This window comes from Herpailurus yagouaroundi, unplaced genomic scaffold (assembly GCF_014898765.1).
Source record: "Herpailurus yagouaroundi ecotype Mexico unplaced genomic scaffold, PumYag 162, whole genome shotgun sequence".
Lineage (NCBI taxonomy): Eukaryota > Metazoa > Chordata > Mammalia > Carnivora > Felidae > Herpailurus > Herpailurus yagouaroundi.
This window is the reverse complement of record NW_024412403.1, coordinates 50,597,897-50,624,386: the sequence shown is the minus strand read 5'-3', so window position 1 is coordinate 50,624,386 and position 26,490 is coordinate 50,597,897. Positions and strand designations below refer to the sequence as shown.

Here is a 26,490-nt window from a genome sequence, read left to right as displayed (position 1 = left end):
GTGTATATAAACCACAATTTCTTTATCCATTCATCAGTTGATGGACATTTAGGCTCTTTCCATAATTTGGCTATTGTTGAGAGTGCTGCTATGAACATTGGGGTACAAGTGCCCCTATGCATCAGTACTCCTGTGTCCCTTGGTCAGATTTTTTTTTTCAGGATTCCTTTTTGTTTTAAAATGGACCCAAACTCTGGGGCGCCTGGGTGGCTCAGTCTGTTAAGCGTCCGACTTCGGCTCAGGTCACGATCTCACAGTTCGTGAGTTCAAACCCCGCGTCGGGCTCTCTGCTGACAGCTCAGAGCCTGGAGCCTGCTTCATATTCTGTGTCTCCCCTCTCTCTCTGCCCCTTCCCTGCTTATGCTGTGTCTCTCTCTGTCTCAAAAATAAATAAACATTAAAAAAATAGGTTCTCAGTAAGGATTTCTTGAAGGAAAGCTAAGAAAGTCAAAATTAAAAGCGAATAAAAAATTTGTTTAAAAAAATAATAAAAAAATAATAAAATGGACCCAAATTCAATGATATAAAGGAACTCATAAATGTATATATGTTAAGTTTTTACTTTGATTGATATAATCAATTAATGCAGAAGCCAGAAAGTAGTTTTTGGTATTGTAGATTCTCCAACCAATTTACTGTTCATTTTTCTACTGTCAGGTGGGCATCTTGTAGCTCTACCCCCATGGGCTTCTCACTGCAGAGCTGAGTTGTAGGAGCCAAAGGTTTTTCAGGTATTTATAAAATGAGTTGTAAACCATGTACTCTTATACACAAATAAACTGGCCCTATGTCCTAGTGGGATTTCAGTCCACACTGAATTGTAGACAAATTATAAAAGCAGATTTAGCCGCACTTGAAAGAGGGTCCACACAAGCTTTATACATAAGTGCAATTGATTTCCCAGTTCAACAAATAATTTTACCAAATATTTCTAATCTCAAGAGTCTAAAACCTGAATAAATTAGCCTTACCTCTTGATCAGCATAAACTGTTAGTTAAGTTAGCAAGTGGCAATAAGGTTTATATGTTATTGTATGGTAGGCATTGTTGCACCACAAAAGGGGAAAATGTTATTAAAGGAATTTGAATATATTACTTTAAGACCATCAGTGGAAATACTGATAGATTGTTGCTCTTATATCACATGATACTTAAAACCTCTGTTTTTTCAGGTATTTCTAGAAATTCCCCTATATGAAAGATTTACTGATATATTCTAGATGCTTTCAATGAAGAATTCATGGTGATTACAGTATTTATAGTACTACAATTTCTTGCTAGTTATTTATTTACAGATGATCAATTCCAGGAACTAGCTTTATTAGGTATCTGATATTGAATACTTTCAAGAAAGCTTTTAAATCATCCCTACATTTATAAGGCATTTCCTTGTTTCTTGGATTACTTAAGCACTCTCATTTCTGGAAATACCTAATCAAAAGCATTAAATTTAAAACAATTGTAAATTGGAGTACTGAGGTCTACAGAAGTGCAATTACTGTATCAGTTCACCAGTATGGCCCTATTTGCCAATAAAAGCACTGAAATTGTGGTTCATATTTCCAGCAAATCTTTGTTGAAAGCCACAAACTGGATAATGGTAGGAAAAATTATTCTAATCATATCTCTATTGTCATAATAAGGCAGGCCCATTCCTTTTAAAACCAAAAAAAAAAAAAAATCTAAGAACTTTCTAAGCTAGAAACCTAGGATTCCACAGTAGTCTCAATACACATTCCAGAATGGTGGGAGTTTGTCATGAACTCTTTGGTTAAATTGGCCATCATCTCTTTTAAAGAACAGGAAACAAAACTTCAAGGACTACAAAGACTGGAAGATAATTTAAGTTAAGTGATGTGAGCCCCCTGGTGAATGGGCATAGGACACATAGTGGCAGGAAGGAATCAATTGGAGAGCACAAAGCTTGCCTAAAGGCAAAAATGGTTACACATTTTCAGGATATTGTTGCCAACCAGGAATATATTCTACAACATTGTGAGAAATTCAAGTTTTTCAAGAAAAGAGCAGATCAAGGATTTTATTTGCAACCACCTGACTTTTACATGCTGCCTCATGTTTCTAAATCATTTTCACATATTTGGACTGGATTACACTTTGGAGCTACCAGTTTGCCACTTTGTCTAGAAGTCTGAAACATCAGTGGTATTTTCTTATTAGAAAAAAATGAGATAGTTTCCTGCTAAGATTTTGTTTAATATGTATTTATTCTTTGTGGGGTTTTGTTGTTGTTGTTGTTTGGTTGGGGTTTTTTTTTTTGTTTGTTTGTTTTTGGGGTTTTTTGGGTTTTTGTTTGTTTTGTTTTGTTTTTTGAGAGAGAGGTAGGGGGAGAGACAGAGGGGGAGGGAGAAAGAGAATCTTAAGTGGGTTCCAAGTCCAGCACGGAGCCCAGCACAGAGCCCAACGCCAGGCTTGATCTCACAACCGTGAGATCATGACCTGAGCTGAAAGAAATCAAGAGTAGGACACTTAACTGACTGTACCCAGGCACTCTGATCTTGTTCTTTTTAGATAGTACTGCCCAATTAGCTGGTAGTCACATTTGTCTGAGTCACAGAGTGAATTTTGTGCACCCATTTATACATTCATTATACTAAATAACCATGAGAAACAACATCATGGTTTAATTTATATATTTTTATCATATAATAAAGTACATCTTGAAGGGGTAATATACTAAGTTCAGATGTACCATCTTGATATTAGTTTTACTATAATCACATCAAAGTGGATGGGTTATAACATCACCACTACTTTTTGACACATTCAGGAAGGTATTCAGTAGCATTATTCTAACAAAACTGAGAATAGAGACAAGGAACAAAATATTATTTAGTTTTTCAAACCTGTGGCTTTGACCTATAGAAACATATGCTATGGTGGTGCATGGGTGGCTCAGTCAGAGGAGTGTCTGTCTCTTGATTTCAGCTCAGGTCATGATCCCAGGGTCCTGGGATCAAGCCCTACATCAGGCTCTGTGTTGAGCATGGAGCCTGCTTAAGATTTTCTCTCTCACTCTGCCCCTCCATTACTTGTGTGTGAGCTCTCTCTCTCAATAAAATAAAATAACATAAAATAAAATTAAATTAAATTAAATTAAATTAAATTAAATTAAATTAAAATTAAAAAAGAAACATGTTATGGATGAAAATGCAATGTCTATGGAAAACTATTCACTCTCTGAATTTCTTCCTGAATGGCACAATATTAATCAATTTTTCTTCATCATCATCATCATTTTTAAAAAATGCATCTAACTCCTCTCCATGTAACCAACATTAAATATAGTCATAAGAGTATGTAGACAGAAAATGATGGAGAGAAATGAGGTGATAGAAGACAGAGATAGAGGGAAAGGGGGAGGCAGAGGGAGAGAGTTGTATGCTATTGGTTCTGTTTCTTTGCAGAACTCTGACTAATACAGCAAGCTGCTGTTTCTGCTAAATTCTATATGCCCTACTTAACAACTTTACAGATTTTTTTTTCTTTTCAGTTTTTATTTGTCTCTGCCCAAAATGACGAAATTTATATTTATTCACAATAAGCCTTATCTTCTTAGAGTCAATTCATTATTCCTGGCTGAATGATTCTTTTGAAGGCCTGATTCTGGTATCCCATGTATTCACTGTCTGCCTATCTTTGCCTCAAATACAGAAGATAGAATCATATTTGCTTCATCAAGGTTAGTTTTTGAAGTCAGAACAATGTAAAAGTTAGTTGATTTTCTAAGGAAATGGTCTACACCAACCATAGTCAACATGCATGTTGGAGCGTTGTTACTGGTTGTTTTTTTTTCCCCCAAGCATAAAAGCTACCTTACTAACTCTCTGAATCATACTAGACAAATTACAATGCTCAAATTGAATGACATGGTTTATTCTTACCTACCTTATTAAAGTTCCAGAAGACCAAGGACTTTGAATGAATAATCCCAAATCAGTGTTGAACTGAGCCCATGTACTCCAAGGGGATTTAGACCATCTGCTAATTCTGCTGGGCAAAGGCTTTCTTTTACATATGCTCAGGTTTGGAGAAGCAGAATCCAATTTGCTTCCAGCTCCTATCTTTTCATCCTACAGTTAAATATTTTGTTTATGTAAAATAAACTTTTGCAACCATTTTGCATTATTTGGAATCCACTTTATTGCTTCCCCACAACAAACATAGATGGGTATATTAAGAAAACTAAAAAAGTATTTTGCAAACAGACAATTCTTTCTTACTATCTGGTGTCCTTTAAAAATTATTTCCTGAAGCATTTGTTAACCTTTACATAAACAGTTATTAGGTCAAACAATTTTCCATTTTGCCCAATAAATATTTTGGAAGGTGACTGTTATTACATTTTAAAATATGACAGAAATATATTGGTATTCTCATCTGACCACCCTTCCCATCCCCCCTACCCTTTTTCTGAACACAGGCATGTGTAGTAAGCCTTTCACAAACAAGGAATCCATTCAGGACTTAGGTACTTGGGCCATTTTCCACTCAACAGGTTTCCTATGCACTTGTAGGTGCCAAACAGCAACTCCTGTGTTCCTCCAAAAGAATTCTTAACAGAGAGGGGATTAAACTCTAAGTGGCTTCCTGATTTCACCATTTCTGCAGTCCAGTGTTAAGTTGCTGAAAGATTACTTCATTTGTACCGTCAGGAGCCTAACAGGCTTTAGAAACTAGGTGAGTGATGTAATGATTGTGTGTGTGTGTGTGTGTGTGTGTGTGTGTGTGTGTGTGTGTGTATGAAATATTGGAGTAGTTAGCAATCTGTTACATTAAAAGCATATAAACATTTTTGAGCATCTCTTCATTTTTTGAAAATAACTTTTCTGTGATGTTCTAAATTTCAAATTAAAATGCAAAATGTGAGATAAAAATTACTGTAATTGCAATAATAGTCTGTAGAATAAAAGAGAAAGAAAATTAGATGAATGCATGTATTTGCCCAATACTAATACTCAACTCCACTAGAAGCAAATATTTACTCATTATCTGAATATAAAAAGTAAAATGTTCTTAGGGTGGTAATGTACCTATAAATGTCCAATCTATAAATGCCAAAAGCCATATTGCAACAATGGCTCCACATACTATATCCAATCAGATAAATATATCATCAAGAAGAAAAATGAAACAGAACTCACATTGAATGGAAGACTCTCCAAATTATAAAACTTGAAATTATCAAACAGGAGCAAAATCATTAAAACTATTGCTTTTACAAACATAATCAGTCATCTGGAAAATGACTTTTATACAGATATAATAATTTCCTAAGAATAAATTGTGCAAAGTCCAATCAATGCTTTCAGGTTTGTGTAAACCATGCCTAGGGCCATCTTGGTAGAGATTTCTGGTCCTAATTATCATCCAGCATATTCTGTGCTCTCAGAAGCAGGGGCTGCTGAATAACCACATTTGAACTACATGATCATGCAAGGTTATTTGTGAAAAATGTATTTGACTTGGCCCCACAGTTGAGCTCTCACCTTAAAATCAAGAAGGTGCATTCTTGGAATAAACAACTTCAAAAGAGTCCAGTTTTAATTGCTACTTCAGTGAGACATCAAAATCCCATAGGAAAGAGTTGTTTTACTGATATTTATGCTAAGAAATTTTCCGTCTTTTCAAAGCTTGTATGCCTTCCCCAAGTTTTCAGAAATGCAGGCTAGAGAGATTAAGAAGGATCAGGAAGCAAATAATCCATGTAATCTGAAATTAAGGAATAAAATTAATATCTTTGATAGTTTAAGCCTATTTTTCAATTAATTTTATAGTGTGTAACTCCTTTATTAAAAGGGTAATATTCTGGCCAGGGATACATGTGGGTCTGTTTTTATCAATAGCCATGTATTTTGTTTAATGAGGACTGGCCACAAGGTCTATTGTACTAGATACTTAGTTTAGAAAATCTTCTAAAGTTCACATTTTTTTCCTGAAGCTCGCTATATTATTACATTTGTTTATTTTCAGTCATGGCTACAATAGGTGGTTTCCAACTACTTCTAAACTGACTTAAGGGATATTATAAGTAAGAGGAATAGATATAACAAAGCTATTATGAAAATTTCAAAGGATAAGAGTCAAACAGTCAAAGATGAATGTAGTTTAAGCCTCTATAAAGGAGCACTGAGTAAAATATGAATAGTATCTTCAACAGCAACTTTGTAGAAAATGAAGAAAACATTCTTTTTTATACTGTTTCTTATCACTGCTTCTAAGAAACATTTGAGAAGAAAAAGTGATAGGAATTTTTTCTTTCCTGTAAATCTCTCAATGGCCTTCTGAGAATTTTCCTTTCTCGCAAATCTTAGCTCTCACTTTCTACAGAAGTCATCCCTGTGCCAGTTGTTTTTAATTGCCTTCCTAATATCTGTTCACTCCATCTCCCCTTCTAATAGAATGCAAATTAATTTTGTGGGTAATGTTTTGGCTTAAAAATACTTAGCTTTCCACAGTCCCACAAATCAGAGAGGGGCTTGAGATGCGGTTCTGGGCAAAGAATATATTGTATAAATGGCAGTTAAGTATTGGGCTTTTCAGAGTGTTACTGTCTTCATGAAAAAAAATGGGCAAACCCATCCAACATATCTTTTGCTCTTTGCTTTTTCCCTTTCTTCCTTCCTAGGATTGAAAAGTGATGTCTAGAAAGACAATCTCTTTGTTGTAAATATGAGAACAGCCTTGCATTAAGGATGACAATGCTGAAAGCCAGGGGGAGTCTGGACCTCAGTATCCTCATGTTACCATAACAGTCCTGGAATGTGATGAGATGAGATGAGATGAGATGAGATGAGATGAGATGAGATGAGATGAGATGAGATAAGATAAGATAAGATTACATTTTAACTGCCTTCTGTGACACAGTTGAATACAACCTTCAGTCTCAGACTTCCTTTATGTATGTACTTCAGGCCCATCTGGTTTAGCTGCTCCTCCTTGTTTCCATGGCATCCCCTACAATCCCAAACACAATCTTCTCTCCTTCACTGCATCATAAATTTCAGGAAGAGAGAGATCATTTCAAACTTTCAAGCACATGTCCCCAGAAACTTGCTCATGTCTATATAGCATGTAGTAGGCACCCGATACATTTATTAAACGGGGGAATAATAAATTATCAAATAAGTATAATACCCACTTCTCTCTACATCTACTTCTAACTATCACATCTATACAACTAGGGTTTTTTTTTAAACCTAGATATTGCAATAGCTTCCTCCTCACTTAAAAGCCCTTCCATAGCTTCCCATTACCCTTAGAATAAAACACAAATAACTTCCACATTCTGGGAAACCTGGAACTGCTCTGACTGCATGTCCTCTCATCTTCGTCATGACATTTTAGCCACACTGGCTTTCCATTGGTTGATGAAACATTCCAAGCTCATTCTTACCTTAAGATCTCTATGCCAGATGTTACTTTTTCACAGATTTTCACACACTGACTCCTTCTTGCCTTTCAGATTGCAGCTTAGATCACCTCCTCAGAGAGGCCACAGCTGACAGCTCAATCTAGAGGAACTCATCAGGCACTCCATCCCATAACCCTCTTGTGCAGCTGTGGAGAAAATTCCTTTATTGCTGCAAACTTATGGTCTTCTGAGAGAACATTTTACTGGAATTTGGCAGCTCGGCTAAAACACTATCTTTACAAGGTAATTTAGGACTGAAAAAATAACAAGAACTCCAGAGAGCTTTATGTCTCCAGAGGTAATGTGTTTACATTTCAAGGGGAGATGAGACCAGGACCATGGACATGTTCCAAAAGGAGGACCCAGGATCCTTCCCATTACTTTTCCAAGGAAACTCTCTCAAAAGGGGAGGAAATACAGCTGCCTCTCCCTCATGTATAAATGTCCAGGTTCATTTGGGGGGGGGGGTGGGGGGGGCCTCACCTACAATACAGACACCTTTGTGTTGAGTGACAACTGGCTCTCACTGCATTGTCCCAGAAGGAAGACACTGCAACACAAGGGAACAAGGACATTATTATTTGCTGTAAATAAATAATGATAAATCTGTCTCCTCCAGAAACCTCTTGTTGGCATTCAAGAGAATATTAATAAATATATCATTATAAGTCAAACGTCTACTAACTACGGTGGTCCACAAGTCTTTGCTATGTTTATAACTAGTGCCTAAAAGATCTCCTAGTATGGGATCAATAAACACCAGTTGGGTAAATAAATGAATCAATCACTAAAATGACCATTATTTTAAGAACTAGATTGTGTAGGGGCGCCTGGGTGGCGCAGTCGGTTAAGCCTCCGGCTTCAGCCAGGTCACGATCTCGCGGTCCACGAGTTCGAGCCCCGCGTCGGGCTCTGGCCTGATGGCTCAGAGCCTGGAGCCTGTTTCCGATTCTGTGTCTCCCTCTCTCTCTGCCCCTCCCCCGCTCATGCTCTGTCTCTCTCTGTCCCAAAAATAAATAAACGTTGAAAAAAAAAATTAAAAAAAAAAAAAGAACTAGATTGTGTAGCTTTCTAGTGAAAAACAGAAGGGAGATTAAAAATTGTAGAAAAATGGATGTTCATTTCAGGTGACCTCTTAGAGAATAGCATATGTAATATATATTTGAAATCTAAGGTTTTTATAAACGCTTGTAATGAACACATTTTGTTTTTTTAGTGGGCTGATTTCTTTATATTAGCTACTCCCTGTGTAGTTGACAAGGTTTTTATTTTTATGTAACATTGAATAATTTATCTGTATCCCTGCCCAGCTGCAGAGCAATTGAATCGGGCAAGACCAAGACTTCTCTCAAAAAAGCAGTTTCAGTTCTTCCCAGAGGTCTGAACAAGAACACAATTAAATCCTCAGAGTTCTGCACATACATTAACAGGAAAACTTTACAGCGTACTTCAGTAATTCTCCATCTCTGTCATACGATCACTGATGATAATTTGAGGAGGATTATACCTTAATGGCATTTCAGGATGAGTTCCTGTCAAAACACACTCTACAGAGCCTGCAGATTAGACCTGTGAAGCATCATGTCTACTCAGATATTGAAACACATCTTCAAAAAATAATCATGTTCATTTTGATAGAGTTGATATTGAACTTTTACTTCTGATAATATTTGTAGTATTTGCTCACACTAATCATCTCATTGTAGAAATAAAACAAATACACTGACATCATAAATATTGGGTAAATGGGGTGCCTGGGTGGCTCAGTTGGTTAAGCCTCCAGCTTCTGCTGGGGTCATGACCTCATGGTTTGTGAGTTCAAGCCCTCTGTTGGGCTCTGTGCTGACAGATGGGAGTCTGGAGCCTGCTTCGGATTCTGTGTCTCCTCTCTCTGCCTCTCTCCCACTCATTCTCTGTTCTCTCTGTTCTCTCTCTCAAAAATAAGTAAACATTAAAAAAAATTAAAAATAAATAAATATTGGGTAAATATAATTATTAAAGTTCCTCCAAATGGGATTGGACGTTGTAACACCCAATGCCTTTGGAAGGGTAACATTTGGGTAAGCAAGAATTAAGAATTTAATATTGTGTAGTTGTGTCCCTAGCATAATCCATAGAACAGAGTACCCTGATTGACAGTACGAACCTCAAGTCTTTTCAGCACATGTATTCCTACAGTAAAGAAGGGTACATACCAATCTATTAACATTATTTCTAAATATATCTAAATACATTTTCTCTGGGTTTTCTTAAAATCATCTGATTTCCAAAATAGCATTTCACCTGAGAAGAGGATGGGTTGATACCCCAGTATCAGTATTTCCAACCATTTATCAATTCAAAATAAATTAATTCATGAGGCTCTTATAGTTTGGTAGACATGAACTAGTCCTCCAGAGGCTAATACTTAGAGATAAATAAAAAATCAAATTCTTAAATGTACAAAAATGAGAAATAAGATTTGGAGCAATGATGACACTAAAAATATCACTATATTATACATTATATACCTTTGCTATTATGCTGTATACAAAATAATATTGAAAGGGTGATGCTCTTGCTAATTCCTAATCCTTGCAAAGAATATGTTTATGAAGGACTGAGGTGAAGGCCAGACAATTTGCAGGGCTCAGTGCAAAATGAAAACATTGACCCCTTGTTCAAAAGCAGGGGAAAAGCTTTTTCTGTTCTTCTATAGTCTCTCAAACTATCCTGGTAATTTTTATTTGCATTGAAGGTACTGCTTCCTTGGGAATGAGGATACCTGCCGGGCAAGTGCAGACCTTCACAAGTGTCCTGTCCACACCCATTCCTAAGCCCATGCTGTGAACAAAAGGCAGCAGAAGTCACTGGGTGGAGGCTAGGAAGTGGCCGGGCATGCAATCAGAGGAAATAAGGAGGTGACAGGAGGCAGAACCCTATGTGAGTAGAAGATCCAACACGTCAGTGAATACTTCCATCATCCCATCAGGATGAGTTTTGACTACAGAAAACAAATTTAAAGATAAAACTATTAAGAATTTCAAGATGACCACATTGTATCAAACCTTAAGCATGGGACCCTTTATGAATGCCCTGTTCACATGCCCAGGAACCTGGCCCTTCCTAAAGCAGTAAACAGTCTCCTATTCTCCTATTCTGGTCCTGGCTCTGGCTTAATTTGCCTCAACTATTTCTTTTTTTTTTTTTTTCTTTTTTCTTTTCTTTCTTTTTCTTTTTGTTTTTATTTAACATAAAGTGTAATATTAGTTTCAGATGTATACAATTTAGTGATTCAACACTTCCATACAGAACCTAGTACTCATCACAACAAGTGCATTCCTTAATCTCCATCACCTATGTAACCTCCTCCCCCCACCTCCCCTCTGTAAACATCAGCTTGTTCTTTATAGCGAAGACAAAGACTTACATTTCTTGGACTCAGTTCTAGTATTTTCAAGGTGAGAGTACAATAGATCATCATTAGTAGGTATTATATAATCAATGAAGATTAAAATGTTTTTAAATATGTAGAGAAAGAATTTTAAAGATGAAAAGAATCTTAAATTATGTAGCCCAACCCTTTCATCTGACACAGAGAAAACCAAGGCCCCAAGGGGCTAAATACTCAATGTCACCACCAGCTGGTTAGCACCAGGGCAAGGAATAGAGCCCACCCCATCTCTCTCCCGACCTGTACCTCCTTTAGAAGAGTCAAACAAGACAAAGAAAGAGAAATTTCATTTCACCAATAGTTTATACTTTTAAGGAATATATGTCAAAAGGGGTCTAGTGGAAGCTGACTTGATTGGACACATCAGTAAAAGTTTAAAACATTATTTAGTACCACAAAGCCATATAGGGTGGATCATATTACTTGTCCTCCAATGAATAAGGAGGTGACATACTGATGAAAATTTCTTCAGGCTTTATTTGACATATTTTGCCTTTATTGATTTTACTCCATAAACCCCTGAAAGATGTGTGCTTGTTCCTCCAAAATTTTAGGTTCCTGCTCCTTTCACCACATGACCCTTAGTCTTCTGTTAGCTATCTTTCCGTGCTACTCATGGTCAACATGGCTATCTGATTTAATTTAACTTTTAAGTAATTAACATTTCTGCTTCCATGAGGCAGGAATTTGGAACAATGAAAATTGAGAAACCATCTTTCTCCTTAGACAAGTATGAATAAAACAAGGTAAGCCAAAAAGGAACCTCAGATAGCTGGATAAAAGAAAGGGAGATACTCCATCCTCTCCCTGAAACTCAGAGAATGAGAATGGTGAATAAGTCCCAATAAGTTATTTTTTTTTAGAGAAATGTACAAATTATATAATGCACTCAGTATGTTTCTTAGTCTGGGATCAACATAAAGCCAAATTCTTTTATTATGAGTCCACTCAAGCTTACAGTGTTTATAACACAGTAATAATCTCTAGTAATAAATAGTATTCTATAATCATTATCACCGTTAGGTAAAGAAATACTATAGCAAGTGTTACAAGTTTGAAAGACACTGATGTCTTCCTAAAAATATTTCCTTACTTCAGGACTAGAAAAAGCATACACTACTAAGCTAAGTGGCCTTGGAAGGAGGGCCCTGAGGATATTGTAGCTTTGATATGATGTTTTGTGTTATATAAAATGTGACCTCATGTCACTGAAGAACTTGGCTGACAGCATTCTTCCCACTGGCATCCTATACTGGATACTATCTCTTAGGCAGAAAAGAAGTAGACAGCAGCAACTTTCTTCTATCAAAAAGCACTTAGAGTTGAACTAGAAATACAGACCATATAAAGGAGATAGCTGAAGGGTCAGTATATCCTGTTCTGCTTGGCTCTGGTCTCTACTTAGAGCTGTGTCACTGCTTAGATCTAGATCAATTGAGTTTTGTTTATACTGGCAGGGAAAAATTCTCCATCATATGTTTTATCGAATCCTAACAGAAACACCTGGAGCACAAAAGCAAAAGCAGATTTACTACTAACTCACACTGACCTGAAACGTTGTTATCAATTCTGACTTCAGTTAACACATAGTCCCTGGTGTTGTTCTCTGGGACAGTTCTCACGCCCTCTAGAATTTAGTATTTTTTACATGAATGCCTATATGAGGGCAGAGTACTCAGGCAGCCTGCGCTTCGAAAGGCTCAAAATGCAAAAGGCACAGGAAAATAAATCAGTTGGACTACTTAGTGGTAAATGCCTCATTTTCTTGTTGTGTTTACCCTTCTGACCCAACAGAACAGTAATGTATATTCTCTCCCTGCATCTTAATAAGGTTATTTACACTGCATATCCAATGAGTTTGTGCCCTGTGCAATAAATTCTCAGTTCTGAAATGTGTGTAAGAGTGTAGACATCATTATTGGAAGAATTAACCTTGTAAATGAGGAGCACCCTTATTGAAGCTCTGAATTTTGATTATTCAAGAGTGACACTGGAATACAGGCAGTTTTCTGCAGAATTATGATCAGACTTGCAAATAGCCACTGACTGTGAATAAGCAACAATATCTTGGCAAGAAGTGAAAAAATCTGACTTCATTTAAAAAATATCTCCGTGTTGGTTTGTGACTTTCAATGCCAACAGGGGAAAGAAATATTATGAGTATCTTTGAGCCATAGAATTAAAGGCTTATTTATCAGTAGTGATCTGTATTTTGAACTGGTTGGACTGAGCAAAGCTAGAAAGAGGAAATGTAGGCAAAATAGAACTTTTTTAAGCCACACTGCCTGTGGCTCAAAGCCCCCAGAACACCCCAGATATTCTACTATGTCTCAGCCTCCACTCAACCATACTGTGCAACTTCAACAGCCATAGTTAAGACATACCTGGATACACTAACATTTTATCAACATCCTTGAGGCTATAGAAATCTAAGGGTATGATGAAGCTACGAAGTTATAATTCAAAAACAAGTAACTACAGATCAAGAAAAAACAAATATTGTCTCATTTCCATAAAAACCTAAGATAGTTCATTTGACTTCAATTCATTCCAGTTTTCTAACCAAGGAAAGATGTTGAGGATTAACATGAGATTTGGAGATTCTTCTTCCTTCTCTCTCCTCTAATTCATGATAGCTGTCTCCTCTTCCTTAAACCTTGAAGAGGCATGAGGGGAGGATATTTCAGAGTCTATAATTGAAAATAATGTTCAAGAGTTATTAGCTTGAAAGCAAAAGCTTATCCATTTAATGTCATTCCAGCACATGTATAAGACCCAACTACAGGCCTGAGCATCAGGTTGTAGATAGAGGGAGAATTTCCCTCTCTTCCATGTGAATATTTACAAACTTTATAGCATCCGTGATAATAACTATTAAATCCACTGCCAATTGTGGTATAGGTGGAGTAACATGGGAGTACTTACTTGTGAAAATTGTACAGCTAAGATCTGTGCATTTCAATATGTTTAACTTCTTTCTCTCTCTCTCTCTCTCTCTCTCTCTCTCTCTCTCTCTCTCTCTCTCTCTCATACACACACACACACACACACACACACACACACACACACACCTGTAAATAACAATAATGATCAAGTAAGTTTGAGGAGTGGGTGAAAGTAAAAATAAATAAGAAAGGCTGAATACTGATGACTTTTTAAGCTGGGAGATGGGTTCATAGGAGTTCATTACACTATTCTATTTTATTTGTGTATGTTTTGAAGCATCTCATAATAAAACCTTAAAAAATGCTAATTGTTTCAGTTTTATCACCAACCCACAACCACCCTTATCACTATGTGGATCATGATCAAAATCCACTCACGTGTTTGACATTTAACAATGCAGGTGGAAGATATCATATCATTGAAGGAAATAGCTTGATATTTTTTAATTTCTGGATCTTTGCTTAAGTAAAGATAAGAAATTAAAGAAGCTTGTTAATAATCATTAAATATTATTATATTGCCTCAGCAAGTCAGGGATACTAAATGAACAACTCTACATAGTTAGGGCCTTAGTGGTCTGCAGGTTGTATGTATTTCCTTACACTAACTTCAATGGACTGAGTACATTTAGATTTATCAAAGTCCCCTCACCACTGACTTAGTTTTTATTTACTCTACTATTTCCAACATTCTCAGATTTAAAATACTGGTATGTATTTGTAGCATCACACAGTATTTGTAGCATCACACAGCATCTCATTTAAAGTACCAAAACATAGATATTGAAGTCTTTCTAAAAATGTTTACTTGATGGTCACACATTGGTATCATTGGAAGCAAAAATAAAACTGCTTTAATGCAGGCATGTTTTCATATTATACAAGAAAGGATAAGTGTTCAATAAATGTCTATGGAATGAATGAATGATAGAAGAGAGATACTTAAGTTAGTAAAAGAATTTTATAATGTGCTTCAAGCACATAAATAAAGAAAAACACTAAATACTTAAACAACAAAGAAAAAGAACATTTGTAAAGATTTTAAAAATTAAGGTCACTAGAAAGCATTTTTGGAGTTATTGTGGGCCCAAGAAATGCCACAATATATTGAGGCTTTAAAAATTATATATAATACTTTCTACATTTAAAAGGACAATTGGTTTAAGAGCTGCTAAGAGAAGCGATCAAATCTCTAGGGAAAAAAATTGTCTTTGTCTATAACACATTTATTATAGGGATAACTTTAGTTTGTTAAGTTTGGTTAAAATTGTTTTCAAAAGCTCTAAACTTCAAAACCTAAAATGAAACAAAAAGGTTTATGGAGCCTAAATTACCCAAATAATTACTTCTTATTATTTTTACCTTCACTTTTTGTCACCCCTTTACTACAGCTTGTGTGTCAAATTTTGAATAGCAACAATGTGAGAACTCAAATAATCCCAACTGCTCTTTTTTTTTTTAATCTTTATTTATTTTTGAGAGACAGAGACAGAGTGCAAGTGGGGGAAGAACAGAAAGAGGGAGACACAGAATCCAAAGCAGGCTTCAGGCTCCAAGCTGTTAGCACAGAGCCCAATGTGGGGCTCGAACTCACAAACTGTGAGATCATGACCTGAGCTGAAGTTGGCTGCTTAACTGACTGAGCCACCCAGGTGCCCCCCAACTGCTCTTAAACAAGGGACTACGTCAAATCTGTACTAACCATGTACACAACAGTTTTCCTTTCATAACAAAGAGTAGCAGGTCACTAGATGTCATCATCAAAGGACAAACTTAATAGGTAAAAATTTAGGCAAAAACACCTGGCTCTGGTCCTGTCGTGACTCATGGCACCTAGATCCCCAGTACCTCATTCAAAGAGCAATAGACATAGTTAATGCGTCAAAGCTCTCTTCCTAGGAACAAGACAAAAGAAGTGCCTACAGCCTTTTTAATTTATTATGTGAAGATAACCTGTCAATCAAATGGAGCGAGTGCCCATAATATGCAAAACATTCAGAAAAAAATCAGAACATAAGCTTCCTCATGTCACAGAGACACTTAGCTTTGCCCCAGCAAAATTGCAAAATTGTGCAGGCCTGTCAAATGTTACTATGCGGGGACATAAAAACATCAATAATAACTGCATCTAGAAATTTGATTTCAGCAGTCTTTTCAGATCTATATATATAGATCATATATATATATATATATATATATATGGATCACTGCATAGCTCATTACAGAGGAAGTGTAGCATAGCTGACATGGCATGCAGACTGACCATATAACCCCAATTTTCTCTCACTAGCAACTTTTTGATGCTTTCTTCCTCCAGGGCTATAGTTTGTTTTCTTCTTAGAGTCAGCTTAACAATGAAATGTAATGGAAATTTTGCCCTAAAAAATGTTTAGTCATGGGTTCGGTTGGTTAGAAAACAGCTAATGATGTCAAGGTCACAGGCTCTTCCTGATATGAGATCCATGTAGGAAGAAAAGTATCCCACACCTGGGATCAGCTCCTGCTTGGGATCAGTAATCTCCTGCTGGACTATCATAGGCAAAAGGGGGACTGGTTCAAAGAGTGGGGAAGGTCCACATCCTACCAGCAGAGAGGACAACCAGTCTCATCATTCTTACTTTTTTTTTAATGTTTATTTATTTTGTGAGAGAGAGATAATGCACATGAGCTGGGGAGGAGCAGAGAGAGGGAGAGAGAATCCGATGCAGGCTCCATGCTGTCAGCACAGAGCCCAACATGCGGATCGATCTCAAGAAATGTGAGATCATGACCTGAGCCGAAATCCAGCATTACACCCTTAACCACCTGAACAGCGTAGGCACCCCTTATGTTTACATTCGTAGGTATGAGCTGCTAAATTAGGTTGAGAGATAAGAACAGGGGTGTTGCAACATGTCTGCCCTTGAGCTCCACACACCCCAAGAAAGACATATAAAAAAGATAAATAATAAATGATAGAGTACAGCATTTTTAAGACCAAGTGAATAGTGTGGCCAGTTAAGTGTGGACAGAGAGAAGTAATGGAAAGATTGCATTCTGTCATATAGTCGGGGAAACTTCTGGAGGAGGTGACCTCGGTGCTAGCCTTTCAGAACATGGAGAAATAGCAGATGGGTTTTCAGTAGCAGGGGGCCCCCTGATTCATCCTTATAGCGAAGCTAGGTCTGGGGGGGAAAAAAAACAACACATCTCAGGCTTTTCAGTGTGCATAGCAGGAAGTCAACTCCTGTTTTTATTCCAGTATTATAAGCCTGTGGCTCATCCCCTGGTTAGCAATAGGGAATGCAGGAGGCTGTGTTCAGGAAAAAAAAATTCATATCTAAAAACCTGCTGAGAAAAGTGCACATCAAGGAAAACCATTGAAGACATCCACTCCTGAAGGCTTTCTAAGCTCTATCCTTGGATCAAGTTAGAGCTTTATAAAGCTACATGTCATGACTACCTTCACTGAGTTATGCTTTAATATTAAACTCTCTGAGTAGAAGAGTGACTACCAAGGGGCTGAAGGGTGAAAAAACTGGGGAGTTGTTGGTCAAAGGGTACAGACCTTAAGTTATAAGATGAATAAGTTTTGGAGATCTAATGTACAGCATGGTAACTGTAGTTAATAATACTGTATTACACACTTGAAATGTGCTGTAAGAGTAGATCTTAACTGTTTTTAACACACTAAAAAAAGGTAACTAAGTGAGGTGACTGAGGTCATTGTTTCATAATATATGTGTGTGTGTGTATATGTGTATATATATGTACATATACATATATATACATACATATATATATCGAACCATCACATCATACACCTTTGTGTATACAATTTTTATCTGTCAATTTTACCTCAATAAAGCTGAAAAAATAAATAAAATTAAACTTTCTGGCTTGGCAAAAATATACCAAAAAAAATAATAATCCCATATCCTTTGATAAAGTAATTCCAATTCAGGCAATTATTTGTATAAATAATCTTTTTTCAGTGTGTTGATATGTATATGTAATCATTCATATTGCAGGTTTTGTTTCTTTTTTGTAATTGTGAAAGACTGAGAAGGGACATGATGCATATTGGCAGGGAAAGGTTAGCTAAATTAAAGTGCCTCCACATGATAAATACTATGCATCCCTTAAAACACACACACACACACACACACACACACAGTATGGGGCTCCTGGGTGGCTCAGTCAGTTAAGCAGCTGATTCTTGATTTCTGCTCAGGTCATAATCTCAAGATCGTCAGTTCAAGCTCCGTATCAGACTTCACACTCCGCACAGAGCCTGCTTCGGATCCTCTGTCTCCCTCTTTCTCTCCATACCCTGCGCGCTCTCTCTCTCTCTCTCTCTCTCTCTCTCTCAAAAATGAATAAACATTAAGTCTTAAAGAAAAAAAAAAGGCACAGTATGAGTATGCCTACATACACTGACCTGGAACTAGCAAACCAAAACCTGATACCCAAATGAAGAGAGGCTGGCTAGTCACACAAAGATCTAGCATTAAAATGTGCCAGGTCTGGGTGACAACTAAAGCAAAACACCTCAGGCCAGATGTACTGTTCTAAGAAGGCTACCAATGACTGAAGTGAGATGATGAGGAAGGGGAGAAGATAAGGATTGAGATCTGAGCGTGAAGTAGATCACGTACAGCCTGAAGGTCATGGTAGAGAGTGACATTGTGCCTTAAATCTAATGGGAAGCAGTAGAATATTTTAAGCAAATGCCCAGGTTAGTATTTTAAACATTTTTATTTTTATTTTTATTTTATATATTTCTTTTTTTTTAGGAATAGAGAGTGCAAGCAGGGGAGAGGGGCAAAGGGACAGAGAGAGAATCTTAAGGAGAATCTTAAGCAGTCTCCATGTCTGCTTCAACACAGGGTTTGATCCCATGACCCTGGGATTGTGACCAGAGCTGAATTCAGGAGTCAGCTGCTCAACTCACTGAGCCAACCAACCAGGCAACCCTAGGTTTGTATTTTAAAATGGTCACTCTACCCTCAGTATGGAAGATGAATTGTGTTGGGGTAACAGCAGAGTGGAGTACAGGATAGGTGGCCATTGCAATAGACCGTGCAAGAGATTTTGAGTGGTAGCAGTGCAAATGCAGTAAATGGTTTTGGGAAACATTCCAGAGATAAGATGCCCGTTTCTTCTTCCTTGTCATAGCTCTTATTTTTCTTTATTTTTAATGTAGTGGTATTGTTCAAACTTATTGTTCCACCTTGCATCTTTTTGGAAAGCAGGTGGGGCATAGATACAAAGTTCTAAATAAAAGAGTGTGTGTGTGTGTGTGTGTGTGTGTGTGTGTGTGTGTGCGCGCACGCGCACCCACATGTGAAGGTATGAGCTAAGCAGCAACCACTTGAATATGCAGGCGGAAGGAGCAAAAACCAAGAATCCAACAGACCTGCTTTCATACTTGCATTTTTAAAGATACTATTTTCTTTATATTTAAGAGCATATGAACATAAATAGCTATGCTCTGATGGTATGAAGATGAAAAGTTAATATTAAAAGTACACAGGACAATGTATAGCACATTGGAGATGGGAAGCAATTGCTTGGGATTAAAATGGGGAAGACCTTGGATATCACAGTATGGGGAAGACGTAAGGAATTTTGAACACGAGGCTGGGATGCAAAGCAGTGCTTTAGGAAGGTAGCATCTAGTTAGTTTCAGGAGGTAGTCTATAAAGGGGAAAGGCCAGGTAGGAGATTATTGCATTCTTCACAACACCTACTTTAGAAAAGGAAAGAAGAGATCTCATTATCACCATTGACAGACAAAGAAGAGAATGACTCACCTCAGGTCAAACAACAAATCAGGGGCAGAAATGAGACTGGGCTAGAATATCAGGCTTTCTAGTCTGAGGACACTAATTCTCTAGACCCCTGCTGCCTACATTATTCAAATACAGCACATGAATCTGGCTATTCCTGTGACCTTTTCTAAATATTAAAGCTCACTGAAACCCACTAAATAAATAATATGCCAAAGGTCAGAGAATAGAGAAAATAAGGGTTTCTCCCAAGTTCTAAAATTTTCCCTTCTTTGAGCTTTTCTCTAATTTCCAATTTTCTTCTAAAATTAAAGCTTTTATTTAAATGGCATTAAACTTTTCCTCTCTCTGCTCCTACTGAATCTATATGTATATGTATCTATGGAGTTTGTGTGTGTGCATTCACACACATTCATCTCAAGGGTGAAAGTAATCTGTCACCATTAACTTAACTGTGCAGAAAAATGCTTCTAAAGAGAAATTATCATTTAGTTTACTATATCTTTAGAACAAGTAAAGGTTTTTACAATTACCTCAGAGGAAGTATTGTACTCAGTAAATGTGAGAATTTAAAAGCCATGGTGATTAATGAAGGGAACAGCCTACCCTATGAAAATAAAGCACCACGTCACTTAAGATTCTTTAGTAAGAAGTTGCTAAAAATTTCACTGAGATACAGTGCATATTCAGATCAGGGAAATGTGAGGGAAGTCGTATTCAGAACAGGTAATGGATAATGTCATCCTCCAGAGTCACTCAACTATAAGGAGTAGTAACTCACATGAGCACAGTGCATTTGTACCTCTCCAGACTTAGAGATGTACCAGTTGGGACAGGATAAAAGGGACCTACATAGCAATGACCAAATATCCATGTTTTAAAAGATTAGAGACTTTGGGGCGCCTGGGTGGCTTAGTCAATTAAGCGTCCGACTTCAGCTCAGGTCATGATCTTGTGGTCCATGAGTTTGAGCCCAGTGTCGTGCTCTGTGCTGACAGCTTGGCAGAACCTGGAGCTTGCTTCAGATTCTCCGTATATCTCTCTCTCTGCGCCATCCCTCTCTCAAAAATAAATACACATTTAAAAAAGATATTTAAAAAATTAGAGACTTTAATCCTTCAAACAGCTCATCAGAGTTCTCCTACTCACTGGCAAAAATACCTAGACTATTTTTGAGTATCAGGGTAAGACTAACTGACACATTAATTGGAGAGTCTCTCTCCTGTCAACCTTCCTTCTCCAAGCAACACTCACTTGCAAAAACAGAGCCTGTATAAGTCTACCCAACGAAGGTCTGCCATTAAATATTACAGTATCTAAAGCAGTGAAAGAAAAGAGATAATGAACAGGTCAAGAGGTCTTTCCCTCACAATTTGCCATTGATTCCCACTGATAAAAACTCTCTCCTCGACCATACTGTAAATTGGCCCTTCTGAACCTTCTTCTCACCAAGGCCTTGACCCTGACCTTCCATGTCAATCCTTGCCAAACCCACTTTTAGCAAGAATTCTGCTAAGTCATCCCCATACCCTATCTGATCACACTTGATACCTAACCAAGTTCTTCATCCTCTAATTTGATGTCTGATCATGTTGCCTTCAGCGAGAATCTTAAGTTGGTTTAGCAAGAATCCATCTACCATAATGTTTCGTCTTAGAAATTCTCCATCTATGAATCCCCTTGCTCTGCTCCTTGGCTATAAAATCTCCACTTGTCCTTGTTATATTAGAAGTTGAAAGCAGTTCCATACTGAAGCCTCTTTTCCCTATTTTGATAATACTGAATAAACTCTATTTTTACCACATTTACCTAGTGTCTAACTCTGTTTCTCTTTGACACCATGTAGGAGCTGTCTACATTACACAGCATCCTTACACTTCTTGCAACACCATTAATTCTTTTGATGATGATAAAACTAGGACTGGGCATGCACAGAGTTGACAGTCAAAAATTGTTTTCTATTAATTGAATTGAATGGTATGAAAAATACACTGTGAGAAGTAGTAGAAGTTGTTGGAAAGAAAGTAATATATGTATCATTCCTATTTTCTTCCTCTTCTCCTTTTCTCATTAAGTATAATTTCTTTTTTTTTTAATTTTTTAATGTTTATTCATCTTTGAGAGAGATAGAGCATGAGCTGGGGAGAGGCATAAAGAAAGGGAGACACAGGATCCAAAGTAGGCTCCAAGCTCTGAGCTGTCAGCACAGAGCCCAACACGGGGCTCAAACCCACAAACTGCAAGATCATGACCTGAGCTGAGTCAGATGCTTAACCAACTGAGCCACCCGGCCGCCCTCATTAACTATAATTTCTTATGTGGCGGTTACTGTGGCTAAACTCTTACCTGTATTATTTTACTTAATCCTTACTGCAAATCTATGGGATATGAACGAAGTAATCTGCATTTTAGAAATGAGGCCACAAAGGCTCAACTTGTAGGTAGGGGAGGCAGGACTGTAGTCACTTGAGTCTAGAGCATTTTCCTTTACCATTCTGTTTAGAGAGGTTGCCAGATGGAGGACTGATGAGCATACGCCCAACCACTCAAATCCTGGAATGAGAACAGCATGTGCATGGATCACCAAGAAGTTCAATGGTTGTGGAAACAAGATATGGGATAACAGGGTGCAGTGGTTCAATGCCCAGGCTTTAGAGAAATAACCAGCACTACTGCATCGGAATGCTACTTCTGTTCAACTAGTGATCTTGGGGAAATTATTTCTCATCCCCAGCCTCAGTTTCCCCATCTGGACAGTGTTGTATTAGCTATTATTCATATTATTATCTTATTTCCTGGATCCCAAAAGGTCAAGTTTTTCTAGTTTGATGTCTCTAAAAATCAAGATGTGTCATATAGTCAATATGAAATAATCTTTTCATCTAAAAGGCAGAGGAGTAAGATGCAACCCAGTTGTTTTATTTCCTGAATAGAAGAAACTATGCACCTAAAAGATGTTTGTTCATGGACTTGTTTGAGTTCTTTGCATTGGTAGCATCACATGCAATTTAATTTTCACTAAAATATGGATCTCTAATTGTCACTTAAATGTCTTCAAAAAAGGGCTATAAGGCAGCTTGAATATGCAGAAGACTGTCTGTCGCATCCAGGTAATGCAATTAGAGACAGAAGACATTGCCAGTGTTTCAGAATAAATCATAAGACTTTTAAAGGTAGCGAAGCATAGCAGGCTGATTCATACATCGTGAAGGACTATCACTGGAGCGCCAACATCTGCCTGACAAATGCTTCTACTAGGTTTTTAAGAGAAGCTATTAAACTTCCAACAACATGTAATTCAATTAAGAAAAAAAAAATGGAACCATGAATTAACAAGAAGCAAATGCAAACAAAACACCTTGAAACGGCAATGTCTATCTCTAAAGAAACTGAACATGAGTTATGAAAAGCGACATGCCAAGATGAAACTACACACCTTCCAATAGCCTAAAGAAAATCAGAAGAATCATTTGATTCTGACTGTAAGGAAAACTTGAGCTCCAAGTTCACTTGTCATATTAAAAAAGATAAAAATATATAATTGCGTTGAGATAATCTACTGTTAACTGATAAAACAAATGGTTATATTTTGTACCCACCTCCAAGTTTCATGAAATTAGTTTTATGTCTTATAGTAGATGGCATCTTTGAGACACAGTAATGTAATGAATGTTATCATTATGAGTGTGTAGAGGTATATTAGTTTCCTTATGGCTATTGTAACAAATTACCATAAAATGAGTGGTTTAAAACAACACAAATATATTATCTTGCAGTTCTAGAGACCAGATGTCCAAAATGGGTCTTACGGGGCTAAAAATCAAGGTGCTGGTAGGTCTGCCTTCCTTCATGGAGCCTCTGGAGAGAATCCATTCCTTTCTCTCCTGGCCCCTAGAGGCCGCTGTCATTCCTTGGCCTATGACAACTTGCCATCTTCAAAGACAATAATCACATAACTCAGACCTCTGCCTCCACTGTTTGTCTTCTTCTTGGACTGTCCTGCCTCCCTCTGTCCCTTGTAAGGACCCACTAGGATATTACGGGATAATCTCTCCATCTCAAGATCTTTAACTTAATCACACTACAAAATACTTTTTTGCTATATGAAGCAAAATAGTCACAGACTCTGAGGATAGGCCATGAGTGTGTTTCAGGATTCATGATTTTGCCCATCGCAAGAGGTAAACTACAAGTAAATTGCGGAGGATTTTGTTTACATGTCAGGCATTTGGACTTTTGGCCATAAGCAGTAGAGTATCAATAAAAGTTGTCATCTTCTTCCTGAATCCGTCCTTTCTCTACCCTATTGATGTCTCTGCTATCATCAATTCTCTGTTATCGTCATTTTAAATTCATATTCAGTGTTTAATTTCACGACCCCGGATTTTTCCTGCTGCTGTGCTCTGTGTCTCTAAGTCTTTACCTCTCCTCTCCCTTTTAATTATTCTTGAGAGTAGTATTTTGAAAGGGAGACTCTATACTCGTAAAAAGCCTTCCTAAAATCAAAATTTATTAGATGTAGATATATCACTACCCCCTATTCCCTTTCAAACTGTTCTTCATAAAATTTAGAAATCTAAATATGTGGCACAGAGTCAATTTGTTTAGAGAAGGCAGCTCCACGTTTAAAATGAAAGGGTGAAACCACAAATCCGGGTCTAGGCCTGGAGACACGGATGGCCACATCCTGAGGACTGTGGGCATCATTCTGGTTAAGTCCAATTTTAAAATCGCTTTAGAAAGCTCTATGGAGACTGAGGCTAACTCTTAACACCATCAACACCATCAGTAATCAATGAACATTTTTTTTCATTTTCTTCAAAAATAAGAAGTAAATGAAAGGAAATGAAAAACAAAAATTTATGTCAATGAAACTTTTAAAGTTTCCAATTTAAACATTAAAGCCAGGAAATGCAAGTTAAGTATCTCAAGGGAACATTAGCTTGTTCATATTTCATGTGCTTCATTTTAAGGTATAACACTTAACAGTATAATTAGCAATCAAAAATATTTTATCTGTTCACTGTGGGTGTTTGATGTTATTATGAGATCCTTGTTTTTTGCATTTCCTGACTCCTGTGTTTAAATGAATAACCTTAATGTTGCATTATTGTCGTGTCTTGCATTAGTTATTGATGGCTTGTAAATGAAATAGATGCCCTGGCAGGTCTTTCTCCCTCCAACTTCCGTAGATAATTTCTGCAGACACACATTTTATGAACCAATATTACAGAAGCTCTATAAAAACCATAATGGAAAACAACACAATTCTTGCTGAAATGTATGGGGGTTCTAAAAGGTTTTTTACTTTGTAACAATTATGTTGAATCTCTTTGAAAGGTTGTTACTTGTTTTGCTTCTTTATGCCATCACATCAATTTTACCTTGTGCTGAAAACATATTTCAAAAATTAAAGCTCCACAGCAATTTCCAACCTATAAAGGGCTTAAATGCAGCCCTGTAAGAGCTGCGTTATGCTCTTTTCTCTAAAATCACCAAAACCCCTGGTAAAGGACAGTGAGTTAGTACTTAACGATATGCTAATTATGAAAATTATTTCTTTGATATTCACGATTTTTCATTGAAACATTTCATTTGCAAATAGCAATGTGATAGCAGTTAAAATGCCAAAGATATTTCTAATTAAAAATTTTACCAATTCAAGACTCTAGCTTTCAAACATGAGTCATTTTATCAAATTAAAAAAAAAATCCCACAAAACAGATGCAATGTGTATGAATCCATCTCCTCACAAGTCAGCTAAGAAAGATTTATGCCACATCTACTTGTCCTCAGGCAGCTCCTCACCTTCCAACCCCAATGGAGAAGAGTACGCAAGGTTCAAAATTCCACCTGCCATTATTTTCCTGTCTAAATCCAAACACTGTTATACTAAAATACTCTTATTCCTCATAGTGCACTGATAAAAATTTGGACATTAGTTGTTGTCGAATCCGAAATTATAAAGATGATGAAAATATCTGTTCAATATAAGAGCGACTACGAGAAAATGACTTTTTGGCCAGATCCTGTGATTTTAGTGGCACATTGAGCCCATGGAAGAGCACAGCTGCTTAATACAGTTCTGGACTGGCAGTTGACTTTGACAACGTCTCTTAATCTATCAATTCAGGAATCTAAGAAAGAAATGCTAACTTTTTCATCTTAAGTGTTTACATTTCTTAGTTCAATTTTGATCTCAGAAACCTTTAGTTATGACATATAATTATGATACATAATACAAATGTATACAAATATCCTTCCACTAAAATTCCTATTATTTCAGCCTCTGATAAGAAATTATAGATATACTAACTATATGTGTTTATTTATTTTTTTTAACGTTTATTTATTTTTTTGGGACAGAGAGAGACAGAGCATGAACGGGGGAGGGGCAGAGAGAGAGGGAGACACAGAATCAGAAACAGGCTCCAGGCTCCGAGCCATCAGCCCAGAGCCCGACGCGGGGCTCGAACCCACGGACGGCGAGATCGTGACCTGGCTGAAGTCGGACGCCCAACCGACTGCGCCACCCAGGCGCCCCACTATATGTGTTTAAAGGGAGAGGAAAAGGGGTAGTATGCCTAGTTCCAGATCTCAAGCAAATGCTTGCAAATATTTTCCTAAAATCATTGCTCAATAATTTATTATTTTGATGTATATGACACCCCAAATATATTTTCTTGCTCTATGGTCTACTGTATCTTAATGGAGAAATCAACAGGTTTGCATGAGGGTACTCATTAAAATGTACAACTGCTTTTGAAGTGTAAGTTAGTTGTGGGAAGACAGGGGCGAGTCTTTCAAGAAAGATTTCCGAGATTTCCTCTTTTTGCCCAATTTTTCTTCCAGCACAAAACCAGTAGCCCTAATTAACATGAAGCACCTGAGAGAAGATGGGTTATCCTA

General features: G+C 37.1%; 1 protein-coding gene across 2 annotated transcripts in view; it reads right to left on the bottom strand.

Annotated features, from left to right (window-relative positions):
- ZPLD1 (zona pellucida like domain containing 1) overlaps nt 1-26,490 on the bottom strand; it is a 131,430-nt gene that overhangs the window by 68,530 nt on the left and 36,410 nt on the right. The window contains exons 2-5 of one of the 2 annotated variants that reach the window (XM_040484400.1): nt 7,916-7,982; nt 7,415-7,578; nt 5,508-5,730; nt 3,907-4,091 (exon numbers count right to left, since the gene is read on the bottom strand). The gene's annotated coding sequence lies outside the window, so the exon portion shown is untranslated. Of the gene's footprint in view, nt 1-3,906; nt 4,092-5,507; nt 6,175-7,414; nt 7,579-7,915; nt 7,983-26,490 lie in introns of those variants that run through there. The other variant, XM_040484401.1, reaches the window with a different exon arrangement.